General features: G+C 36.0%; 1 protein-coding gene across 2 annotated transcripts in view; it reads right to left on the bottom strand.

Annotated features, from left to right (window-relative positions):
• Nucleotides 1-25468, bottom strand: part of NAALADL2 (N-acetylated alpha-linked acidic dipeptidase like 2) — a 1503552-nt gene that overhangs the window by 1400087 nt on the left and 77997 nt on the right. For both annotated transcript variants that reach the window (XM_070466387.1, XM_070466388.1), the window contains exon 2: nucleotides 18490-18552. The gene's annotated coding sequence lies outside the window, so the exon portion shown is untranslated. The remainder of the gene's footprint in view (nucleotides 1-18489; nucleotides 18553-25468) is intronic.

A 25468-nucleotide genomic window follows, 5' to 3' on the forward strand; every position in this document is an offset into this window, starting at 1 on the left:
ATTCCACTTTATTCTAAGGGACCTTTAACCTCAATTGCAAAAGAGATTCCTTTTCCTGACATCTGAACTGAAATTGCTCATAATTCCACATGGAATGCAATCACCTATCACCTTAAATTTGTATTATATAAATAGGAAACCTTATATAACTACAGTTTCCTGATGACAGAGAAGATAAGTTATTCAAAATAAAAGTGTGATATAGGACAGACAGAAAAAAAAAAAGTTATGTGAAGAGCTGTAAAGAAGCCTACAGTGGCTTGGGCACAAATAAGACAAGGCAGGAACTACCTCTGAATCCTTTTGTCTGTTGAGCTTCTTCATCAACCATGAAAGTCAATCCTTTCCTCAAGAAATCTCCTTTTCAATCATATCAAATTATAGTATTCAATCACAGTATAGTTTTTTTTTTAAAGAAGTTTGGTATGCTTACTGGTTAAGATAACAAGCTTTGAAGCCATAGATACTTAGCCTTAAATCTTGTGTCTAAGTCTCAGCTTCTTTATCTGTAAAAGATATTCACAAGATATTAACTAAATGAGAAAACTATGATAGATATGATACCCTTTTATTTATAGATAGAAAGGCTAAATAAGTATGAGTGGCAAAAGAATGGGTGATTTTTCTTGATTTTTTTTCCTCTGGGGAAAATCTAAATATTTTAAGAATAATTATAAAATATGTAAAATATACTGTGGCAATTACATCAACTGTAAAATATCATGAATTACATTGGTTCAGATTATTTTAAGGCATAAAGATTTCCATTTTGCATGTAAAATACAGCATAGAGAACACTATTAGCTAAATTAAGATGAATAAATTTATCAGTTTTCAATGCATTTGAGGACAGAAAATTGCCTAACATTCATCTGAGGGCCACATCTTCAAATGAAAAACAAAAAATCACCCATTACTAAAAGAATGTACCTAGAAAACCCAGATTGCTTGTTTTCTGAATTAATCACAAGAAATGGAAAATAAGTAATCCCAAACCACATACACTCAAATTTTTCAGGAACAGATGAAAGTAAAGGAAGAATTTATCTTTTTCTTAATGTGCTACTTAAAGTATTATGGAGCTAAGTGTTCTAGATGAAGATAAATACATCAAATTCAAGGATATTATTAGAATTCATTAGACCTAATTCCCACCTAAACATAAGTGGAATGAATTAAGATACAGAACTAAGTTTTTCATTTTCTAAACAATGAATACATAAGTATTTCCAGTAAGCATCAATATGCAATTATCTTGCTTAATTATTTTTTTCTTATCATAAATTTTGGCACCTTGCAGCGTGCACTCATTATAGTCCATAATGCATTTAAGAACAAAAATGCAGTTTTTTATAGCTTTACAGTCTAAGAAAATAGAGTCACTTCTAGTTTTCTTCCACATAAACCATTACACCTTCTAGGAGTTTCACTGACCACATAAGTAACCTAGATTTCTTCTACATCATACTCAACTTAGGTTTTCAATTATTATAATGCTAGACATATCACAGGCTTCCATAGTAGCTCAGCTGGTGAAAAATCTGCCTGCAATGCAGGAGACCCGGTTCAATTTCTGGGTCAGGAAGATCCCCTGGAGAAGGGTTAGGCTACCCACTCTAGTATTCTCAGGCTCAGCTGGTAAAGAATCTGCCCACAGTGCAGGAGACCTGGGTTTGATACCTGGGTTGGGAAGACTCCCTGGAGAAGGAAAAAGCTATCCACTCCAGTATTCTGGCCTCGAGAATTCCATGGACTGTATAGACCATGTGGTCACAAAGAGTTGGAACTGCGTGACTTTCATTTTAGTTTTGACATATCACATCTTCCATTGTGATCATTTAAATGCATTTTTGTCTCCCCCTCAGAAGCACACACAAGTTTTAAAATCTTATAAAGGCAAGGAAATTGCCTTGTTTATTTTTGTGCTTCTAACAGTATATACTCTAAACATAATACTCAGTAAATGCTGAATAAACTAGATTTGGGGAAAATTCATGTAAGAACTATACTTGGAGACACAACATTCTGCTATTTACTAAAAGCATCACCTTCAGCAAAACATAGTTTCTTAGCATGTCAGGATCATCACCTGTAACATATGTATGGTAGCTACCTACTTGGTTCCCACATGTGCCACAGTCAGTTAAAGTTCATGAAGACACTAGGGGATAGAAAGCCCGGTGTAATATATCCAGTGCCAACAGCTCCTTACATTATTGATTTTTAGTAAAAACTTGAATATGACTCCACTAGAAAATTTTTTATCTGTATATCCATTTAAAACTTTTAAGTCAAATAAATGTTTGTCATCTGGAATGTGAAGTTAGTAATTAATAATTAAAAAACTGATATTTACTGTACAAAGAGCAGAGATTTGGAAGTTACAAGATTAGGCTCACATTTTTACTCCATCATTTACTAACCACATCAGTTAAACTCCCATATAAGCTGTATATAGGACATGCTAAGAATAATAGGATGCTCCTGAGTGCTTTAGGAAAGATTATTTATGTTGTATAACAACAAAGTGCTCTACCAAACTAAAAGGCATTCCAAAATTTTGCATTATTAACTTTTACATATTATTAGTAAATAACTGCAAGTTATCACTAATCATAATAGCCTTCACTAATATAATGGCTACAGGCTTCCCTGGTAGCTCAGCTGGTAAAGAATCCTCTTGCAATGGAGGAGAGCCGGGTTCGATTCCTGGGTTGAGAAGATCCGCTGGAGAAGGGTTAGGCTATCCACTCCAGTAGTCTTGGGCTTCCCTGGTGGTTCAGAAGATAATCTGTCTACAATATGGGAGACCTGGGTTTGATCCCTGGGTTGGGAAGATGCCCTGGAGAAGGGCATGACAGCCTACTCTAGTATTCTTGCCTGGAGATTCCCCATGGACAGAGGAGCCTGGAGTACTACAGTTTATGGGGTCACAAAGTGATAGACATGACTGTAAGCACAGTATAGTGGCTACTATGTGCAAGGCACTAGGATGTTTTCTGTATGTTTTTGATAACCTTTAAAACAACTATAAAAGATGAATAGTATTATTCTCACTTGTGATAGGAGAAAAATAAGACTCAAAATACTTTAGGAACTTATCCAAGTATACCTAAGGTAGCAGTGGCAGAATTTGAACCAAGGACCATGGATGCTAAATCCTAATGTTTTTCCACCACATCAGACTTTCAGAGTTCAGGCATCTCTCCCATTGAATGTCAGTATTACAGAAATCAGACATAAAAAGCTAATCTTTTTTTTCCTGTTGTAATGAATAGGAAATAGTACTTGTTACACAGGAGCCTGGTAGGCTGCAGTCCATAGGGTCGCCAAGAGTCGGACACGACTGAGCAGCTTCACTTTCACTTTTCACTTTCATGCACTGGAGAAGGAAATGGCAACCCACCCCAGTGTTCTTGCCTGGAGAATCCCATGGACAGAGGAGCCTGGTGGGCTGCCATCTATGGGGTCACACAGAGACGGACATGACTGAAGTGACTTAGCAGCAGCAGCAGCAGCCCCAACATGATAAGTTTTATAAAATACATTAAAAATCTAAGTGATAAACTATCATATTGGGATATAAACTGCTGAAAACATTGTTTGGTGATCACAAGTGATTAACATGTTAGTTGGCAGATGGCAGATTTGGATGCAACCGCATGGCCTCCCAGCATCAGTCACACTCAAGCTCACCACTGAGGCTGATATGGAATGTTTTCTGCAGAGGCTATACATGATCCTGACACCCTAACAACTATATCTAGTCTCTACTCAAACATTACTTTTATTAAAAATCATGCACTGAATTTAGATAAATATTTTTTTTCTATATAAACATTAGCTGAAAAACCTATTTGAGGACTGTGTATAAAAACCCATAATGTCTGGTGGGCTTCCTTCGAGGCTCCGTGGTAAAAAATCCACTTGCCAGTGCAGGGGACATAGGCTCTGTACCTGATCCTGGAAGATCCCACGTGCCGGAAGCAACTAAGCCCAGGCATCACAACTACTGAGCCAGTGCTCCAGAGTCTGTGAGCCACAACTACTGAGCCCACGTGCCCAGAGTCCATGTTCCACAACAAAAGAAGCCACCACAATACGAAGCCCACACACCACAGTGAAGAGTAGCCCCTCCTCACTGCCACGAGAAAAAGCCTAGGCACAGCAACAAAGACCCAATACAGCCATAAATAAATAAATAAATATTTTTTTAAAAATCCGCATGGTCTGAGAATACCAGCCACACATTAACCATTAACCATACATTAGCCATTAACTGTATGTTATCCTGGGAGATGTTTTATAAGGAGCACCTTATATATCAGACATCAGTACAAAAAGTTGGTGCATTATTATCATTAAATAATGCATCAAAAGGAAACTGAATGAACTCATTTCTGTTTAAAGTCAAGGACAGATGGAAAACATTTACACTGACATTTTCGCAAAAATGAAGAAAGTATGTAATTGTAAAACACACATATGCTATAGAGTCCTTTATTATTCAAGTCATGGTTCTTATAAGCAATCCAAAGGTAGTAGATAAAAATATAGAGAACTAAATATTCATTTTATCATATGCATTTCATGATACTTTAAATTGCTATAAAGTATGTATTGGATTCTTTGCTTACCTAAGGGAAAAAGTGATTGTCTGCCCCAGAAAGAGGAACAACCCAGTAAAATTTCCTTTTTAAACAAAATATTCAATTGGACACACGGTATCTAAGCATACTGTAAGTACTTCCTAAACCTCACAATTAAAGACTTAGTTGAATCTCTGCCTTTATCTTGAATAACAGAGATCAATGTTTCAAAAGAGAAAGACCTTCAATGCTTTATGTATTCTTTACATAAACTAAATTTTGTTTAAATTATCCTTTCTTTTCCTGTATGCAGGAAAAAAAAAAAAAATTGTCTTCTTAACAAATGGAAAAGGTATTTTAGCCAATAGAGAACAAGTCAGAGGCTGTCATTTAATCCTCTGAGTTGCAGGATGAGTTAATCCTCTGTGTTGCAGGATGAGACCATTAGAAAACTTTTTCTTTTTGTGAAATGTAGACAAACTAAACCTGGGGGCCGAATCAGAACTTTCAAATGATTACAAAAGGGGAAAACAGAGTCACATCTAGGATTTGGGGACAGGAGGAACCAAAGTGTGTGACAATTCTGAGGCAGATGGGAAGCTGTAATTAAGAAAGGCATTCTCCCCAGGTAGTGAGGCCACTTACTCGGTCAGCCTCATTTCAGTGTAGGAACTGGCAAAGTTATCTAAGTCAAACCTAAAATAGTGAAGTTAAAAGCATCCTTTCAACATTGTAAACTAACAAACATGATAATTATTAATTCAGTTAGACCAAACGTAAGATTCTCTAATCTGTTAGGGGAAGTGTCAAAATTAGAAACATCTGTGTCATTTAATTTGCTGTACTTCATAAATGAAGCCGTCCTGAAGATACTCCTTGCCTCTGACCTTAAGCACTATTTTTACTTTGCTGCATAATAGCAGCAACCTTCCAAACTTCTTTCTGTTCATACCAGCCAATACCAGCCAATATACTTTATAATTCCATCTTTTAGTAGAGTAAGCAAGGTTTTAGCTCTTGGTTGCTTACTGAACGTTTGCATAGTGATCATAGAAAAAATAAAACACAGGTTGCAATTTCTCTTGAATATTCAGGAACACAGTATCTATAGCCCACCCTTATGAGAATTAATTATTTAGTGTGGCCAAATTATCTCTGCTTTGAAATTTTAAAAAACATCTATTTTAAAATATTCATTAAAATTATCTACAGAACTGGTAATGCTGCTTATGTAATTTCCATTCTAGAATTCAGTATAGCTGAAATTCATCAAAGTGTCAGTACGGTCAGCCCCTGTATCTGCTGGATGCCCATAGACAGGGAAATTGAGGCATTATGCCATTTTATATAAAGGACTTAAGCATCTGTGGATTTTGGTATTCATGAGGGTTCCTGGATCCCAAGGAAACCAAGGGACAACTAGAATACCTTGATGCCACCCATTTCACTCTTCTTCAACATTATAGCTTCCTTAATTCTTACTTCCATAAAGATTTTTATAGATAGTGCAAAGGGAGCCCAGGTGTTTAAAATCACTGCAATTAGTAAATAAATTACATGAAATGACTGTTTACCTAGAAAACTGCCTAAAAGCTAGGCCAGTATTAATTACAGGTTATCAGGATGGTTTTTCCCATTATAATTTATTCATAAAATCCAGTTAACACATATTTAACTTTTTTCATATATAACTTTTGTCACTAGGAAATCTTTAATAGATTTTTACAAGATATTTCAGAAACTAGTTCCAATTGGTATACGAATAATATTTAGAGATGATCTGTAAATAAAAATGCACAATTTAAAATGTACATTAGTGACTTAAATAAATCATACATATGAGAATGTAATGATGAGTGTTTAAGGTATAAAATATGAGAGAATGGTGTTAGGAAATAGAAGAAATGGGGGTGATAATATGACAGGAATCGGCTCTTTTAGGAAGCCCTTAATAACAATACAGTGCAGACAAGAGCCCAATTCTGTCCCATTAGTACTATTTGCAGATAGTTTATGAAGGCAGGGGAGAACCAAAGAACCCTTAGACTCACTTATTCTCCACAGCAAAGAGTCTTCAAGTATTTTTAAAGACACATACTTTTTTATTATTAAAAAATATGTAATTATTTTAGGAAATTTAGAAATTACAGAATAGCATCAATAAGAAAATATAACTTGCCTATAATTCCAGATGCTAGAGGAAAATACGGCTTGCAGTTTGGCATACTTTCTTTCAGTCTTTTTTCTATGCAAATGTACAAGAATTTTAACCTACTTTGCACTGCACTGTGAGTACAGTTTGGCATTCGGCTTTTTCACTTAACACACCAGATATTTCTTATTTTAAATGCCCTTTAAAAACACCATGTTTAACAGGTACATAATAACTTCATCATATGCTACTGCTGCTAAGTCACTTCAGTCATGTCCGACTCTGTGTGACCCCATCCCTGGGATTCTCCAGGCAAGAAGACTGGAGTGGGTTTCCATTTCCTTCTCCAATGCATAAAAGTGAAAAGTGAAAGTGAAGTCATTCAGTCATGTCCGACTCTTTGCGACCCCATGGACTGCAGCCTACCAGGCTCCTCCATCCATGGGATTTTCCAGGCAAGAGTACTGGAGTGGGGTGCCATTGCCTTCTCCAAACTCCATCATATAGTTGTATCCTAATTTTTTTAAAGTACTGCCATTGTAGGAATTTTGGTTGTTTCTAACTTTAAATTTGCATATTTAACAATGAACATCATAATTTTGAATATTTACTTGCAGTTTTATCTACACCTCTGTTTTTCTTCTGTGGGAGAGATTTCTAAAATCAGTTGTGTAGGTCACAGGATTTTTTAGGCTTTTTAAAGATATTGATATATATCACCAAATTGACATATATTAAAGGCTATTGATATATATTACCAAACTTTTAAAGGTTATTGATATATATTACATTACCAAATTATTTTCTCAGAAGGATATACATATTTTTATTAAATTTTACAGTTTATGAAGGTGGTTCTCTTTCCACTTCTGGCTTTGTTTCAAGAATATGGTAACATTAGCAAAGTACCAACTGATGAAGCATTTAAATTGCTCTGCAAATTACTAGTCCAACATTCAGTTTAAATGCTATAAACTGAAAGCCTAGAAGAGGACATTTCAAATGCATTTACACTTATGTTAAGCTGTCTTAACTTAACATAGGTGTGATTTTTCTTCACATAATGCTACCATAATGCCACTTAACACAGAACTGTAGCTACAGATGGAAAAAATTAGACAATGATGTCTTAGAAGGCAAGATTTTGATTCACATAGACCTAATGAGATATGTAACCTTGGAAAACTAATTAGTCCCATTTGATTCTGTTTCTTCAACACTAAAATGGGAAAAATATCTACTTTTCTGGGTTGTTATAAAATGTACTATATGTAAGGACATGGCAACCCACTCCAGCATTCTTGCCTGGTATATCCCACGGACAGAGGAGCCTTGCAGAGTCCATGGGATCACAAGAGTTGGACATGGCTTAATGACTAAACCACCACACACACACATATACAATCATCAGTTACTGACAATGAAAAGTCTTGCTCATCACCATCCTATGGTGAAGCTCACCAAACCTCATCTAAGCATACACTTATCAGCTTTAACTGTTTATTCTTAAAATAGATGTATAGGGACTTTAAATATGTAAAGAATGCTTCCAACATAAAAACAGACAGCAAAAAAAAAAAAAAAAAGAACCAGGAGGAAACAGACTGTGCAGAGAAATATTTCAACAAAATAAAATCAATATAGTGCAGCATAAAACAGGAAGAGAATATCATAAAATAGGAACAGTCACAGAACACAGTCCCTAAAAATTAAGAAAATAATAAAAAAGACAAAATCAAAGAAACCACCAGAGATGAAAGGAAATGGAAAGTAACAGAAGAAAAAAGTCAGAGAACTAATCCAGAATAGCCAGCATTGTTTTTCAATAGATATCACTGAAATAAAGAGGAAGGAAAATCACAGTAATATTACAATAAGAAAAATGCCAAACTGAAAATTCAGATTGAAAAGGCACATGCGTGCATGCATAGTTGCTTCAGTCACGTTCAACTCTTTGGGACCCTATGGACTACAGCTCACTAGGCTCCTCTGCCCATGGGATTCTCCACACAAGAATACTGGAGTGGGTTGCCATTTCCACCTCCAGGGATCTTCCTGACCCAGGGGTCGAACCCACGTCTTTTATGTCTCCTACATTTACAGGGAGGTTCTTTACCACTAGAGGCACCTGAGAAGCCCTTGAAAAGGCACATAGATATCCAACAAAGAGATCAAAACTTTCTTAAGAAAAAAAGCACCTACTACTAGAGTAATAGGCCTCTGACTTCAGAAAGACTACTAGAAAGAAGAGGTTTCAGAACTCTGAGAGGAAGCAACCTATGATCATCCAAACCATCAGTCAAGCAGAAGGATAGAGTAAGACACATCTAGCTTATGAGGAGACAAAAGACTTTCCCAGGCACCAGTTCTTGGAAAATCACTGGAGGCAGAAATTAGATGCAGGTACCACATCCTAATTGACCACTGCCTTCCTCAGTGATCAGTGCAAAGAAATAGAGGAAAACAATACAATGGAAAAGACTAGAGATCTCTTCAAGAAAGTCAGAGATACCAAGAGAACATTTCATACAAAGATGGACACAATAAAGGACAGAAACAGTATGGACCTAACAGAAGCAGAAGTTATTAAGAAGAGGTGGCAAGAATACACAGAAGAACTATACAAAAAAGATGTCCATGACCCAGATGATCACGATGGTGTGTGATCACTCACCTAGAGCTAGAGGAAGTCAAGTGGGCCTTAGAAAACATCACTACGAACAAAGCTAGTGGAAGTCATGGAATTCCAGTTGAGCTATTTCAAATCCTAAAAGATGATGCTATTAAAGTGTTACACTCAATATGCCAGCAAATTTGGAAAATTCAGCAGTGACCACAGGACTAGAAAAGGTCAGTTCTCATTCTAATCCCACAAAAAAGGCAATGACAAAAGATGTTCAAACTACCACACAATTGCACTCATCTCACATGCTAGCAAAGTAATGCTCAAAATTCTCCAAGCCAGGCCTCAACAGTACATGAACCATGAACTTCCAGATGTTCAAGTTGGATTTAGAAAAGGCAGAGGGACCTAGGTCAAATTGTCCCCATGTGATGGACCACTGAATAAGCAAGAGAGTTCCAGAAAAATATCTATTTATGCTTTGTTGACTATGCCAAAGCCTTTGACTGTGTGGTTCATAACAAACTATGGAAAATCCTGAAAGAGATGAAAATACCAGACCACCGGATCTGCCTCCTGAGAAATCTGTAGGCAGGTCAAGAAGCAACAATTAGAACTGGACATGGAACCATGAACTGGTTCCAAATCGGAAAGAAGTATATCAAGGTTGTATATTGTCACCCTGCTTATTAAACTTATATGCAGAGTACATCATGCGAAATGTCAGGCTGGATGAAGCACAAGGTGGAATCAAGTTCGCTGGGAGAAGTATCAGTAACCTCAGATATGCAGGTAACACCACCCTTATGCAGGCAGAAAGTGAAGAACTAAAGAGTCTCTTGATGAAAGTCAAAGAGAGTGAAAAAGTGGATTTAAAATTCAACATTCAAAAAACTAACATCATTGCATCCAGTCCCAACACTTAATGGCAAATAAATGGGGAAACAATGGAAACAGTGACAGTATTTTCTTGGGCTCCAAAATCACTGCAGATTGTGACTACAGCCATGAAATTAAAAGACGCTTACTCCTTGGAATAAAAGCCCAGACCAACCTAGATAGCATATTCAAAAGCAGAGACATTACTTTGCCAACATAGGTCCATCTAGTCAAAGCTATGGTTTTTCCAATAGTCATGTACGGATGTGAGAGCTGGACTATAAAAATAGCTGAGCACCAAAGAATTGATGCTTTTGAACTGTGGTGTCAGAGAAGACTCTTGAGAGTCCCTTGGACTGCAAGGAGATCAAACCAGTCAGTTCTAAAGAAATCAGTCCTGAATATTCATTGGAAGGACTGATGCTAAAGCTCTAATACTGTGGCCACCTGATGCAAAGAAATGACTCATTGGAAAAGCCCCTGGTGCTGGGAAAGATTAAAGGTGGGAAGAGAAGGGGATGACAGAGGTGAGACGGTTGTGTGGTATCACCAACTCAGTGGACATGAGTTCAAGCTCTGGGAGTTGGTGATGGATAGGGAAGCCTGGAGTGCTGCAGTCCATGAAGTCGCAAAGAGTCAGCCACAACCTAGCAACTGAACTGACTGACCACATCCTAATACAAAAAAGCAGGAAATATTCCAGAATGATAGTTGTACCAGGCGTAGAAACAATGGCCACAATTGATCAACAGGAATATCTCCAGGCCAAAATCAGAAAAACTTCATTGTAGCCAATAGAGCATTTTATGAGTTTCATCTGAATCTTTCCCCTTCTTTATTGTTAACTTTTCTCTCTCTTGCATCAAGTTTAAGAGGAGTTTATTTCATTGCTATTTCAGAACAATCCCTAGATTCTTTTAGATCCTTTGGTTTTTCTCGCATTCTAAGATGAGGACTAAATGCTTTAATCTAGCCTCTATTTGTCTTTAAAAATGAAGCCATTCAAGGCCAAACTTTTCTGACAAGAACAAAAAAATTATTGTAAAATGTTATTAATAGCCATTTAATAGATCTTCTATAAAATGTTTGGGAATGAATAGCAACAGATATATACAAATTAAGCAAACAAAAAAGCAAAGAGGTTAATGTTTAGGAATATATGTGAAAGAAAAATATCACAACATATGTCCTGGTTTAGAAGTAAATGATATTCATTTATTACTACTAATGTAAAGACAATTTAATTAACAATTGTGATATAACTTTGTAATTTTTTAAAAAGGGATGACATTTTGTATGGCTAGGTATGAAATCTTAGAAAAATTAATTCTCAATCAAAACAAGAAGTCAACAGATAGTATCAACTGTTTATAATCAAGAAATAACTACGTAAACTTCAGAAAAAGAAAAAAAAAAAGAACAGCTGAAAATCATTGTCTCCAGAACAGCCTGGAAAGAAATATTAAATGCTATTTTTAATAAAAATGCTACTTTTACATTTTACGCTCATATGCTATTTAAACTATATTTAGATAATACTTATATAAAATTGTGATTCATTTATTTCATTAACCTAATACAATGCACCTAAATTTTTGTTTCTTTAGAAGAGAAAGTGGAAGAGGACAGAGAAAAACGGTGAGAAATATTGAAGAAGGAAAGAACGGAGGATGAGAAAATGAGTAAATATGTAGAGTGGCTATAAAACATTGTAGAAAGATGCTTGCTTAAAATGTTTTTCATTATATGTAGAGGTAATCAAAGTAATTTAACCTGATTGTTAATTACTGTCTCTGGAACGTGTTAATTGTTGTACTATATTTGTAAATAAATATCAGTAAAATATGACTTAATTACTTCCACTGTATTTCTTCATTCACTCCCCCATCAATACCCTAATTCAGCCTACTTCTCTTGTGCATAGATGTCCACAACTCCCTCCCAGCCAAACATCCTGCCTCTAGTCCCTGATCAGGCTCATTCCACAGAAGATCCTATCTTCATAACAGGATTTCCAGCAGTCCACCACCTCACTGTAAGCACACTGCCTGGCTTTGAAGCCCTTCCTCGACTTCTCACATTCAGTAAATTCCCAGGACATATACTCTGTGCCAGTCACAAATGCCTCCCTCCTGCACTGCCATTCGCCCTCATGTTAACTGCAAAACCACTGACTGCCCTTGTGGTTTTCATTACTTGGTCACCCCACTCCCCCAAACAAAATTTCCATTTCTCTACAAATTCGTTACCCAATTTTCATCTGTTACAATCCAACTCAAACCACAGTGTGCCTCTAAAACACCTTCTCTCAAAATTCCACAGTGCACAGTCCACTAGTGACTCTTACATCATCTTCACCTCGTAATTAACATCTGTTTAAGTATGTTTCTATTCTCTCTTTCTGTATTATATTTTTGCTGCCTATTCTGTTTCCTATAATTACAAACTTCCATAGCAGAAAACACACTGAACTTCTCTATGTTCTAGAATAATTAAAATCAAAAATGAAGCCCAGTAACATTTTTGGATTGTTTTAAAATGTGTATTTTATAGCACTCAGTGCATTTTTGTACACATCCTTCACACTCTAGATATGTTGAATGGTTGTGATTAACCCACTTTAAGTATAGTAAATAAACATATTGTAATTTTACAGCTGTGAGATTTCTTGACTATTAGCCTTTATGTTACTTAACCATCACCTTTCATCTTTCTGAGCTGAATCTGTGATTTAGCTGTTTTGTCACATATTTCAATTTTCTAATTTAGAAAAAAATAAGTCAGAATTTTAAAATTTTATAAAATATTGATTCAACTACATGTGATCAAAAATAATCTGTTATCAGAATTAATCACTAAATTCTCTTCATAATAGATATCTCACTTCATTCCCAATTAAAATTAAATGGCTTTAAAATTAAATGGAAAGTGGAGTGTGGCATAATAGACCTCTGAAAAATTTCCTTTGAAATTCATGTAATCTGAGTGTTAATATTTTAGGACTAAACATCCAGTAAGTATTGGATTAAAGAAAAGAGAATGGTAAGATTAAAAAAGTGTGAGAAAAGCTTTGGTTCTCCTATGTGCAAAATCTTACTTTTAGTAGGACTATGTGTCCCACCTAAAACAGTATTGTTCCAATTTTAATGGATGTTTTGATTCTCCCCTTCCATCTCCATAAAGCAAAGGGTACATAAATGAGTGCAGCTACAAAGAAAAAAATTCTATCAAATTTTCTACAGAAAATTTTCAAAATAACTATCATTAAGAAAACCGATGTGGGAAGTCCCTAGTCTCCAGGCAACAGGTTAGCATAAGCCACACTGTATTACTGAGAAAAGGCAATGTCCTAATATAAAAAAAACTGTTTTTGTCTCAGTTTCTGGATATTTGCAGAGTTATATTAAAGAAAAAGAGAAACCAAATTGGGCGTTGTTAGCATGAAAAGACATCCAATAAACAGCAACAGAATGGAGGAGATTTATACTCCTTTTTTCAGACAATTAAAAACAATTAACATTTCTCTCAACAACAAGCCAGCTTCAAATGTTGTCTGTAAATTTCACAACCAGTCTTCCTGCCAGTAGTATCCCTGACTTCCTAGTCTTCATAGAAAACTGTTTTTTTGTCTCACTTGCTCTGCAAGTCATTTTAACAATTGCCTTTGGTAACTTAAGGAGAGAATTTGGCACAGAGAATTTGTTAAAATGTACATGAAAGCTGCCTGCCAAGGTAATGGTACAGAACAGGTGCTGTCCAAGTCAGAAGGTGGACGAAAAAGAAGGAAACCAACAGACGGAATAAGCACAAGAAATGACCCTGAAACAAGGCAGCCGGCGCCTCACACTGTTCCCACCACCTGGCCCAGCCAGGGCCAAGCCTCCACCAATTGTCCAGCTCACAGTTGTTTACACATCCCACTGGCTGTCCTGGCCACGTCGTCTGCCTCTCTTTCTATTTTAAAAAACTTCTTTCTCTTACTAAAAGAAAGCCTATTTTATGAACTTTTGATTCACTTTCCTACTCTAAATATATAAAGGAGCTAGTGGTGCTTTTGATATGTTTGAGCTCTTGTCGCGGTAAAGAAAACAATCATTTTGTCTTATCTATTAGAAGTTTGCTGTTAAAAGGTGCTCTTGAAGAATTGAGAATTGGGTACTTTCTGACTTTAAAGGAAGTAATCGAGTTTTCATTTTACAATTAGAAATCATACTTGCTGTTAAAGCCAGTGGGTCGTATTTTTGCTAAAACCCTTTAGTAGGATTATAAGGACAATTAGAATCTCTCTGTGGTTCAACTTTGATCTCTTCATTAGTATCATTTCACCTGGACCAGCTTTAGCCTAGAGGCGGGGCTGCTAAACTGAGATCAGATACTAAGAGTCAGTTTAGATCAAGTGACCTTAATATGGGAAGCAAGTTCCTACAGTGACTGTTCCGAAGTGAAATCCTTAGCACTCAGGATGGCTGTGTGTTATGGAACCCTAAGTAGTCAATTAGTAGGGAGGAAACAATTTTTTTTTCCTCTCCCCGTCTTAGGTTAATTAGCTTGGTCCTGTAAATTAGGCTGACGAAAGACAGATGAATGAGAGAAAAACGAATCCACTTTCAGGTGCATAGAGCATACACAAGGGAGCACTCAGCGATGAATACCTCAATGGAATGGTTGGAATTTGGGGTCTGAAGGGCATCCCTTGTGGCTCAGCTGGTAAAGAATCCGCCTGCAATGCAGGAGACCTGGGTTCAATCCCTGGGTTGGGAAGATCCACTGGAGAAGGGAAAGGCTACCCAGTCAGTCCAGTATTCCTGGAGTATATCTGGCCTGGAGAATTCCATGGACTATATAGTCCATGGGGTCACAGAGTCAGACACAACTGAGGGACTTTCACTTCACTTCACCTCACTTTATACCTAATTCACTAGGGGAAGGGAATGGGGAGGAACGGCACTTACAGAAAAACAAATGACACGCTGAAATGATTAAAAAGATCTTAGACAAATCTACGGGATTAAAAAGATCTTAGACAAATCTACAGGGGCTGTGCCAGTCCTGTAACAAAGTTTGTTTGGGTGTGGGGAGAAGGTGACAGCTGCTCTGCAGAAGATTTAGTGACTTCTGAGATCTTCGAGGAGACTCTGCTTTTAAGCAAATAAGGAATCTCAGAATATAAAAGCAGTCAACTCAAAATCATTGTGATGCCCAATTCCCAAGTATTGACATATACACACTATTGTATGAAAATAGAAAGCTAATAAGAACCTGCTGCATAGCACAGGGAACTCAATACTCTATATTGGCCTATATGGGAAAAGAATCTTAAAAAAAAAAATAGTGGATATATGATTCACTTTGGAGTACATATGAAACTACTATAACAGAACTGTAAATCAAACATACTCCAATAAAAATTGTAAAAAATAAAAAAACAAAGACTAGGGACAAAAAAGTCATTTTTATGTCAAACAAGACTATTTTGGGGGTGGTATTTCCTGATCCTTCTCAATATTCTCCAGTTCTACTGCTCTCTTTTATATCTCTTTTCTACTTTCATTAGACTTTCTTTAATTTGGTTATTCTTAACCTGTATTTTAAGTAACAGCAAGTGAGAGAAATGTCCATTTTTCCAAAACATTAGGCAGCATTTCTTTGAGAACTACCTCATCTTCACTTTGCGAAATGTTAACATTACCCTATGGATGGTGGACAGATTCCATGTGCAAACTGGCATGCTTGTTCATATTTTATTTCTTAAATATGCTATACAGTTAGATTTTATATGTTTAAAACTTATTTTCATTTGAAAAAAATTTTAAATGTCTTACCAAAATTACTGAGTTTATTGAAAGTTCCAGTTTATGTCTATCCTTGGGCCACTAAAAAAAATGAGAGCTGATACCTACTCTGTGCAGCCTTGAGTGAGTGTCTTAGTCCTTCCAGAACTTTTGTGTGGCTATACTAAAAAAATTCACAAATGGTTTCAAGGACAATCTGGCAGCAAGGTGACCAGGGCAGTAGTGTTAGTTGCTCAGTCATGTCTGACTTTTTGCAACCCCATAGACTGTAGGCCACGATGCTTCTTTATCCATGGAATTCTCTAGGCAAGAATACTAGAGTGGACAATAGGACAGCATATTTTAAAGGAATAACCCCAGAAAAGCTGGTCAAAGCAAAGTCTCTAGATTTCAGGACTTTATAATGGAAAGAAATACAGAATTTACTATTATAACTGAACCCAATAATTTATGATTAATTTAATGATAGTTACCATTTCATCTCTTTCTCCTTATAAAAGAAAGTTTTATAGAGTATTTTGACTATATAATTTTCTGGAGTTAAATAAAACTTGGATATATTGATTTCTTTTTTTGCTAAAAATCATTTTTTTTCCACTTAATCTTAGTTTTCTCCAAAATTTTGCATGTTTTCAAAGAGAATTTATGAGGACATACAATTTTTATTTACAAGTTGATACATTATTTATTTTAATTATAAGTCATATTGATTTTGATGGAGTCCCCTCCTCAAAAAATCAAGAGGAGATGCAGAGATCAATTTTGCCATTTGAGACAACTGATCAAAGAAAAAGGAGTATACGGGTTTAAGTAGTCAGTCTTTGTGGGGACCCTCTGTTGGGTCAACCTATCCATCCCCCAGAGTTTTACATTTGATCCTGTCATCACACATGTTAAACATGGACAGCCTGCTATGTGCAAAGTACTGCAATAGATCCTGGGAAAACAAGCTGCACCAGTCTAAGTCCTTGCTCACAAAGACTTTATATTCTAGGAAGTATTTTCTGTTTATGTAGGTATACAGGAGGAAGAATGGCTCACCTCCTGATTATTAGATATAGGAAGTTGGCCTTGTGAGAATCTGGTCAGCCTGATTTGAAGATAATGTTCAGTATCAGAAGAAGCCTTTCCAATATAACTGCTACCATGCAGAACTATGTCCGAATTCCTTGATGTGGTTCAGAAGGACATTCTTGATGTACCCCTTCCTGAATTCTTTAGACATACCTCCCTACCTTAAACACTACACTTCAGGTACCATAACTATTTTGTAACCAAAATTTAATATCTTCCACATATCTGCCACATTTGTCCTTAAGAATTTACCTCTAGCCCGACTTGGAGGTCCACTTTATTTCTCACTTTGTGCCCCATGCTTACCTGTTCTGTTTTCACAACATCACATGATGCTGTACTTGCCTATTTTCTTAAAGATACTTATTCTTCACTATTATGTCCTCAGTGTAAGTAGGTCACACTTAGTAGGTGCTCAATAAATATTTGTTGCATGAATGAGTGAATTGCTTCAACTTCTGTTTTACAAGAGAAACAGAATATTGCTAAATGATCCATTCCATTATCTTTCAAGTACAAAGCTACAAGCGTGCATGCATGCGTGCTCAGTCATATCTGACTCTGTAACCCCATGGACTGTAGCTCACTAGGCTCCTTGTTCATGGGCTTTTTCCAGGTAAGACTACTGGAATAAGATGCTATTTCCTCCTCCAGAGGTATAAAGCTAAATAATCCCAAATGATCCATGATATATAACTAAATATACTGATTAAAATCTCTTAAAGTACAATTATATAAAGATTTACTTTAATTTAATATCCACAATGGAAATAACAACTGTTAGCAACTTCTAATTAGTTGCTATTTTTTCAAATCCATATTAACTTAGGATTCAAAAATCAGTGTGATAATTTCATATAAGCTAAACATATACTTGTATAGCATAGCTCAGAGTAAGTCCTCACTAAAGTCAGCAAGACAACAGTAGTGCCAATGGACCAGTTTATGGTGATAGCAATAAAGAATGTGCACCAACAAGGTTACATATAAGTCATCTGAAAAAATGTATCCAAGATAATATTATAAAGAAAGAGGAATAAAAATTTGGACACCTATTTCAAGATATAGGAAAAGCATAATCACATGTCTTTTTTTCCAAGTAATTGTTATTGGCATTATTATTACATTAAGCATGATAATAACAAATTATTGCATTAGGAAAGAGAATGTGAATTATAGTCACATAATTTTATGATACTCTGTAGGGCACAGAATAATTCTCTCTAACGTCCAAAAATGCAAGCAAACAACACTGACATCGAAATGCTTTTTGACAAAAACAGCCGTTACAGAGAGAAAGAGGTAAAAAAGGTTTTTATACTCTCAGCTCCTCAAACCATTTTACAAATATTTATAAAATGTCACCAATAGAGGGCTTACCTGAGGTCAAGTGAAAGAGGCCCTAAACCATCAAAAGCTATTTCCAATGTCCAGCTGAGAGATCTAAAACAGAGAGTAACAAAGACAGTTTATGACAAAGCTGACACACACTATTCTGGAAGAAGTGAAATCAATTGTGACATTTTTCATTTATTTGTAAATGCCTCTTTGGCAGTACACTCCCTCAAAACGACAGTTGCTTCTTACAGAAGAGGGGAGGTGTGATAAAGTACAGAAATCCTGACAGTTGCTTTAATGAGATTCTGCATTAGGGCTATTCTAACACTTTTCCCCACAAGGAGCCTGCCCTTCATTTTCAATATCATAACTCAGTAATTTGGAAAATGTTATCCCTGTGAAAACTAAACCAGTCAGTCCTTAATAGCCATTGTTCAGTTTATTTTCCTCTTATCTTTCAATTAGAAGAAAACATTCTAAAGCAAGTATCTAAATAAATGTCAGCCATTACAGACCAATTATGTCTTTTATTAAAAGTGTACTATTTTATCAAAAACAGGAACATGGTGTGTGATTGAACAACTCAAGACACACTTTCCAGTAACTCAATATTTGTTTTGAAATATCACAGAGTACAATATAAGATATATCTTTAAAGACTTTACTTTCTATGTTTTAACAAGTTCCTCTGGAAAAGGAAATTATTGCCAAGGTAGTTTCACTAGTCTTAAAAATTTGAGCAACTCCAACTTAAGCAGTCTAAAGATTCCACCTCATGTATTCATTCAACTGTTCTTTGATCATATATTAAGTGTTTGGTTCAAAGTAACTGTCCTCAACCCATTTCTTTAAAAAATGTAAATTATACCGTGCAAGGAAAATGCAATCTAACCCAGGGTAGCCCAGCATCTATCACCTATTAGTCAATCAACAGATATTTACTGAACTGATAAGCTGCACAAAATCAAATCTTTGTGCATAGCAAAACACCTTTTGGCATTTCACTGCATTATGGGTTCAAATTCTAGATCACAGAGAAATGAACTAAATAAGAAACCTCAGAGAAGTAACAAACTTTCTGGGTTCCAATTTGCTTTTCTATGAAGTAGAGTTGGTACTATTTACTGTATGTGATTTCTGTAATGATTAAATAAACATTGGGGCAGGAATAATGCACCTAGCACAAGTTCTCGGCTCATAACATGTTGTTAATAAAGGTAGTTATTATAATTACAAGGTTTTTCTTTGACCAAAACAAATGACATCTTTCTCAAATCTAACAACAGAAGTAGCAACAACAAGGAAGTGGAAGGAGGAAACTCTGGCTGCAAGAATTCTGAGATAAAACCTTTAGTTCTACCTCTTCCCTCTGTGCAACTCAGCTCTCTCATCACAAAAACGGAACTAATGTTCCTACCTTTACATAAAACACCACCTCAGCTTGGCTATGAAGGCTGTCTGGGTATTGAAGTACCCAGACATCATGCATTCTTGGAAAATGTTCAGTGACAGTGGCAGTGAACATCATCTCAAGTTGGCAGATTAACTGTGGTCTAAGATTTGTGTTGGTGACCTTACTCTGATGGTCGCTGGTAACTTCAGGTACTGCTCAGTAGAAATGGAAAACTGCCAGAGCAGCTAAATGTGTGCAGACTCATGAAGGTTCTTGTTTCCTTATTCTATCCTCAGTTACCTAGTACTGTGGTTCTCAAACTTAGCTATACATTAAAATTACCAGGAACATTTTTGTAAAATGTCAATATCTATGTGCAACCCAAGTAAATCAACATATTTTTTAAGAGGGGTTCCAGGTAATTCTAAAGTGCAGTTAGGGTTTAGAAGCACCAGCCTAAATGCTGATACTCTGCTTCTCCCACAGACAATACTGGCTTCCTACCCACTGCTTTCTCTTTTTTAGAGCCCTGATTCATCTTAGGTGTCTATATTTTTTTTCCCAAACAGCTCTGGGGAGGTTGGTTATGCCCAGATTCAAAACAACTCTGATTAGACTCAGCCAATCATAGTGAACCCATTTCCTTTGCCAGGAACTGATTTAAGGGTATATATGTTACCCATATCTAGTCAACAAGATGGGAGGAAAGGTATTTTGGGGGCTTTGAGCAAAGTTTTCCACCCTCCTAACAAATTTTTTTTTTTTTCCTGCTGTTGTATATGGATATGATTCCTAGAACCACTTTACTCATCTTGAAAGCATGAAGAAAGTTAATATTAGGACATAGCTAACATCTTGAGAATGGCAAAGCAGAAGGGTAGAAACAGATTCTGTGACAATGTCATTCAACTGCTGAATTAATTTGTCCAACTTCTGGAATTATTATGTAAAATAAATTCAAATAGCATCAAAGTACTTTGATTTTTACACAGCATTCCAGAAAATATTAAATAAGAAAAAATTCTATTTCCCAAGCTTAAGTTTAGCTCAAAGATGTCTTTGCTTATACTTTTAAATCCTTTATGAACTAAACCAACTGGTGAAAAATATCCATTTTTCTTAAAAACTAAATAGTGTCAGTTTTATTGAAGTGGCTTTATATCATTTATTTTTACTAAGAAACATTGTGCTGTAATATACATAAGAAATTTAATATGGATCCTGTCACTCAAATATTTTTCAGCAGTACTAATTTGTTTTAATCTTTATATACACATAATGTACAATATTAAATATATTTTCCACATCATATATATAAATATATACAGGTATTTGCTTTTTTAAATTGTTGCCAATGATCTGGTGCTTAAAGAATATGAGTTTTATTATCTAATCACAATAACCCCATCATTTCCTAATAACTGTGCTTCTTATAGTTGATTCTATGCATAACTTGCATTTCTTTCAAGTAGCAGATCTTATTATCAAAGGTCCATATTTTATAATTTTATCCTTTTACTAGAGCAGTTATTTCCTAGCTTCAGAGAATACTGGGAATACTTTTGAAAGACACTTTACTGTCAACCACACAGTTGGAACGAGATTAAAAGGAATTTGTTCCAAGATCTACAATGGAGATTTAAAGTGGCACAGGCGGTATCACCATGCTCCCGTCTGCCACTTTAAAACCTGATTTCTTCCAAACTCTCTAAGTTCTTTTGTGTTGCTTTCTTGCTCTCCATCCCATCTGCAATTTCTGTAATATTTATGCGACAATTTAAAAAAAATCAGAAATTTTGTGGGAAGGAGGGGAAATATTAGACTACCCTTAGCAGGTAGTATTTGGTAGATAAAGAAGACAGCATCATGTATTAGGAGTCTTAGCTTTGGGGAGCCAGCAGAGATGATCAGACGGGGGAAAATAGGAAGTGGAGCTGATGGGGGGCTCCATGAAAATGTGATCTCTTCCTACACAACCCACCAAATCTGTAATGTACAAACTGCCATGGCATGTTTAATATGATGGATTTATTGTGAAAGGCAACAGGGGATATAATTTTGGTGCAGGACCAAGTGAATGTAAAAGGCTGAAACAAAGTGGGTTCCACGAAGCAGAAAAGGAGTGCTGGAAAAAAGGCAGAAACTGAGAACATTCCCCTCCCCAGAAGAGACTGGAGTGTAAAACAGTTACTCAAGCCAATTTTCCCTTAGTAGCTTGGAAAACCTCAATGTATACTTAATCTCCCTCACTATTCTATGAGCTCCTGAGACCAATGCTGCCTTTTACTCTCTGAATCATAACCGAACTCAATAAATGAATTTGATTCAGGTGGGCGAGCTCCTCCAAAAAACATTTGTCCCTGCTAACTCCCAAATTTAAGCAAGCTCCATAAGCAATTTTCCTTTTCTACCCAAAATATTTTTTATTATTTTTATTATTTAATCTTGGCTGCACTAGGTCTCTGCTGTTTTGCACAGACCTTCTCTAGTTGTGGCAAAGAGGAGCCACTCTTTGTTAAGGCACTCAGGATTCTACTCGCGGTGGCTTCTCTCATTGCAGAACATAGGCTTTAGGTGTGCGGCTCCCATGCTCTAAGAGCAAGCTCAGTGCTTGTGGAACATGAGCTTAGTTGCTCCACAGCATGTGGGATCTTCTCAGACAACGGATAGAATCTGTGTCCCCAGCATTGGCAGGTCAATTCTTTACCACTGAGCTACCAGGGAAGTCCCTACCAAAAACATGAATAAGCCCAATGAGGAGAAGGCAATGGCACCCCACTCCATTACTCTTGCCTGGAAAATCCCATGGACAGAGGAGCCTGGTGGGCTGCAGTCCATGGGGTCGCTAAGAGTTGGACACGACTGAGCGACTTCAGTTTCACTTTTCACTTTCATGCATTGGAGAAGGAAATGGCAACCCACTCCAGTGTTCTTGCCTGGAGAATCCCAGGGACAGGGGAGCCTGGCGGGCTGCCGTCTATGGGGTCGCACAGAGTCAGACACGACTGAAGCGACTTAGCAGCAGAAGCAGCAGCTCAATAATGCTATGAATTTGGCAGAGCTGAAAATCTCATGGATGACTTTAGTTACAGGGTCAAATTTGTATCTCCAGATCACTTACTGCTTTGTAGAAGATACAGGATAGCTTCCACCCCTCAAGCCCTGGTCTTAACACAGTTCGTTGACAACTGCTACTAGATAATAAGAGTAAGAAATATTCCCAAAAGTGTAGAATATTTTCCTGAATGTCATCTGGGAGCTCCAAGATCCATTTCTGGCATCCTTTGCTCTCTGCAAAAGATGGGAGCTTCTAAAGTCATAGCAATAGATCTGTACCGTCTAAAGTATCATAGGGGCTTGTGTCTGTCTTCAATCCTCCTCCTCCAAAGATAAGTATCTGACATCATCTCTGCAGGAACTTTCACAAAGTAGAGGCTTAATAAATGTCTGGTGCACTGAACTAAATTATAAATGAAGTACCTATTGTTTGTTGTTTTTATTTATACCATAACTATCCCTAGATAATGAATTCATTTATCTTTTGAAGCACTAAAATACAACCACTGGTATCAGATATACAACCATTAGGATTGGATATTTTATTTCAGAAGTATAAAAATCAACATTGGTCTTAAAAAGTTCTACAGACTTTTAGGAGGAATTTAATATTTTGAAGTTTATTCCTGACGGCAAGTCTTTATTTCTTGTGACTTCCATTTCATTCATAGAAATATATGAGATGTCTTAAGAACCATTGGTATTTCAATTGTAAATATTAAGGAAGTTGTATTGCAATGCAGACAGGTAATCCTAAAGCCCAGCAGAGCAATAATGATTAACAACACAGTCTAGAAGAGTGTAAATTTTAATACTGTCACCCATAAAATCCATGTTTCAAAGGTTACAAAACAGAATCAAGTTTACCAAAAAGCAAATACATCAAATAAATCATTTTGTTTAATGGTTTCTTATTTTATCTCTGATTTTTTAAATAATCAGCATCATCTCCCCAGAGCAGGTAAACTATCCTCACCTGCAAATGCATTATAGGAAGTTCTAAAATCCTTACAGAGAATTCTCTCACTGGATTCTTCTCCTAGCACTACCTGTATTTATTTGAATTTACTTTAAAAAAGAGAAAGGAGACTTTAGGGAGGTGGCTTTTACATGGATTTTATTTGCTGATGTTAATAATGATTGACCACACCTCTTTATAAGAAGATGGGTGAGAGATTAATCCCACTATCACTCTTGCAGCTATCAGAGTACTTTTTGAGATCTGATCTCAATTTTGGGCTCTACATTAAGAGAACACTAAAATAATCCAAAAAAGTATACAGAAAGTCATGGCAATGACTAAAAAGGCTAGAACTCAAAGAGCAAAAGAGAGAGAATGTGGTGAAAATTGGTGAAGAATGTTAAGAAACATACCATGTATACAAAAACAAGGCTAAATAAACTCAAACATCAATAAGTAGATCTTTAATGACACTAATGGACATCAACTAATTTCATGATAGCCTGTTTGTTTTAAAGCTTTTTAATACCCATAGTCTTGTCTTTTTTCAAGTCTCATGAACTATAAGTCAATGTGTTTAATTTCAATAACTTCAATAAATTTGTCATTTCACAAAATAAGGTGATGAATCAAGAGATGAATCAGTTGTACTATTCAATATTTTAATAGTCACATTTTCTATGTTTGTGATAATTTGTAATTTATATAAGGCTATTTCTATAAATCTAAGCATGCTATGAGTGTTTGTAATCTAAAGGAAAGGAAAAGACAACCACATGAAACAGTAGTCATATTTAATCCATACTATCCATGCTCTTCAGAAAACCTAGTAAGGAGAGGTAATCCTCTCTGAAGAGAAAGTATGAAATATCAAGTTGGAATAAGCTCTCATGGATGTATTTCAATCTATCTGCTTTAGAGATTAGCAAACTTTTTTTCCTATAAAAGTCCAGATCATAAATATTCTTGGCTTTGCTGAATATATGGTCTCTGTTGTGACTATTCAGTTTTACTGTTGCAAGGTGAAGTCATAATATGTAAACAGATTTGCATGGTGGCATAGGTTCCAATAAAACTTTTTTTTTTTTAAACAGCTGGAGTTGAGAACCAGATGTGGCCTGGGGGCCATAACTTGACAATTCCCAGTCAGGTTCATCATTGAGAAGTTATGCATCCCATTTTCAGTACAAAATAGGAGGCATGAAAAGGATGGAGGCCAGGTGGAATTTTTTTGTAGATATACCCTGAATTCCCAGAACACCCAAAATACTTATACTTGAATGTTAATTTCAATGAAATAGGATAGATGTTTTTGCTAACCATTGTTCTACAATATCCATGCAAATTCCTCCCTACATTAGGACAGATTCTTTAGAGCCTGCCAACCAGATAAATCTCTTCCTAAGTTTCTGTCATTGAATTTCCTTGACAACAGAGATAGCTTTGACCAAAGAGTTTGCACATCAAATTTGATCATTAAAAGCTGAATTGTATTCTTAAATAAAAGTAAAAGACCTTTTTTTTATCACTCAGTTGTGCCCAATTTTCTACTGCTTTCCTAGAAATCAATATTTCACTACAAAAAGAAAGTAGAATAGAACACAATTATT

This window comes from Odocoileus virginianus, chromosome 4, assembly GCF_023699985.2.
Source record: "Odocoileus virginianus isolate 20LAN1187 ecotype Illinois chromosome 4, Ovbor_1.2, whole genome shotgun sequence".
NCBI lineage: Eukaryota > Metazoa > Chordata > Mammalia > Artiodactyla > Cervidae > Odocoileus > Odocoileus virginianus.